At 40.1% G+C, this 2274-nt stretch overlaps 1 non-coding gene across 1 annotated transcript; it reads right to left on the bottom strand.

The window, feature by feature from the left end:
- Window positions 1-1412: 1412 nt before the first annotated feature.
- On the bottom strand, window positions 1413-1541 carry LOC142462024 (small nucleolar RNA SNORA42/SNORA80 family). The gene has a single exon (XR_012787174.1). It is a non-coding gene; the product is annotated as a small nucleolar RNA SNORA42/SNORA80 family (small nucleolar RNA).
- Between the last annotated feature and the right edge of the window lie 733 nt (window positions 1542-2274).

Raw genomic sequence — 2274 nt, 5'->3', positions numbered from 1 at the left:
CTCTCCATGTGTTGTCTGCTCTGAGCAGGAACATCGTCCTTGGGACTTGGTGGGCCAGGTTGTTCTCTCCTCACTCTCCATCCCTTTTTGTTTCTCCCGTGTGCTCTAATCCAACACCCCTCTCCCCAAGCTGTAGCCCCAGGGCTGTCCTCTGAAGTGCGTTCTTTTGAGGTAGGGGTGGGGGTGAGAAGGTGTCCACATAGTTGGGGTTGGGACCAACCTTGCAGACCTCTCTATTAATTCCCTGGTACATGACGATATGTTGTATTCACGTCTTGGTGCATCAGGTTGAAAGCTGGCCTCCTTCTCTGTCTCCTGTGGAGATATAAACAATACCCTCCCTTTGGGTGGGTTAGTGCCCTGCTCCCCCCCACCCCCAATGTCTTTTTTTTTTCTTTCCCCCTCTTATTTAGTTGGTTGCTGTATGTGTCCCTGAATTGGGTTTGGCCTCTGCCATAGTTGCTGGACCTCACCCCAGGATGTATGTATACAGTAGCTTTTCCTCTGTGCCCTGTTTTTGTTTTGTTCTTTTAAACTTACCTCAGTGGACTCATGTTGTACTTGTCCTTTTGTGCTTGGCTTACTTCACTTAGCATGATTCCTCCAGGACTTCCCATGCAGCAATGTGCTTCATGCATTCATCACTGCTTTTTTTTTTTTTTTTTTTTTTTGCGTAGTACTCCACTGTATGCATGTACCAGTTTTTTGATCCATTCATCTGTTGTGGAAATTTGGGTTGTTTCCAACTCCCTGCACTTGTGAGTCAACACCACAATTCAAATGAATTGATTCCTCCACACTCTGCCTTATTCCATGTCTAATGTTCTCTTGGGTGTGAAGTCATTGAAAAGACTATGGTGTGGGTGAAGTTAACCTTACTCCTCAAAGTAATGTGCTTGTTTTTCAGCACATTAAAGAGGTCTTGTGCAGGAGATTTACCCAATGAACTATGTCCTGTGATCTCTTGATTGTTGCTTCCATGAGCACTGATTGAGCATCCAACCAAGATAAAATCCTTGACAATTTCAAATTTCCCTGTGTTTATCATGATGTCGCCCGCTGCTTGGTGAAAGGCTTATTAGCAGCTCGGAATGTGTAGATGGCTCAGCCATGCTTGCTGAAAGTGAAGAGGACTCTAAGGACTTGCTGATGAAGGTCAAGGATTTCAGTCATCACGATGAAACCAATGAGTAAGAGCATGATAAATAGAGAAAAGATTGAATAGCCCTGGTGTAGTCTTCTTAGTTAATGGGTTTTAATATAATAATCACATTTAGTACCACTCAGACTTTAGAATGTCTCTATTATTTTCAATTATGCCTTAAATACAGATGCTATGCAAGCAATATTTGCCATTAAAAGTCAGATGTCTTAGTACAATGGATGTGTTAATGCATATGTCTTTTTTTCCCCACTGTGTAACCCACTTCAGTGCCTGAAGCCCATGGAGTAAAGGTAGGTAATGCTTCAGGGTGACAGTGCTTTTTCATGGGACACTGTGAGAGGCCCATGGATCGGGCCTGCCACAAATCCAAACCCATTCACGTATATGTCTTTTATTGATAAGGTTAATCCATCTGATCAAAGCCCTGATGGATTAGTGGGTTATATGTTACACTGCTAATGGAAAGGTCAGCAATTTAACCCACCAGATGCTCTGCAGGGGAAAGATGAAACTTTTTTCTCCCATAAAGACTTACAGCCTCAGAAGCCCCCAAAAGCATTTCTACTTTGTCCTATAGGGTCACTATGAATCATAATTTTATTAGCTGGCAGAGAGAGAGTATCAGATTAATATTAACTAGTAAAATTTAGGGACTGTGTTCATCTCTATATAAAGGATCTGATTATCTTATACCCAATTGTTTTTATTCAATGCACTGTTCTTGATATCACTGTAGTGCTTTGAATATTTAGTCAATTTGTTTCTTGAGTACTGGGTATTGGCACAGTACAGTCACTAAATATTATTGGTCAACTCACAAAAATTCTGATATTCTTAACCATTTTTAAGAATTGAGAGATGAATAGAGATAGCTCTAAATTAAGGTGAGAGTCACTAACAAGTGTATTGTATAACAATAGTATTATATAACAATATTATTATTATTATTGGCTCTCACCTTACTTTCCCCAATGTACATGGAGGAGATGACATTTTCAATCACAGAATTTACAAAACCAGGTGAATACAAACATCAGTGAAGTTTTCATATATTACTTATGATTTCTGGGTCAAATTTGCTAATTTCTGAAGTTTTTTTGCATAGGATT

The sequence above is a fragment of the Tenrec ecaudatus genome, chromosome 11, assembly GCF_050624435.1.
Source record: "Tenrec ecaudatus isolate mTenEca1 chromosome 11, mTenEca1.hap1, whole genome shotgun sequence".
NCBI classification, from domain to species: Eukaryota; Metazoa; Chordata; class Mammalia; order Afrosoricida; family Tenrecidae; genus Tenrec; species Tenrec ecaudatus.
Note: the sequence above shows the minus strand (reverse complement) of the source record. Positions and strands in the feature narration are given on the sequence as shown.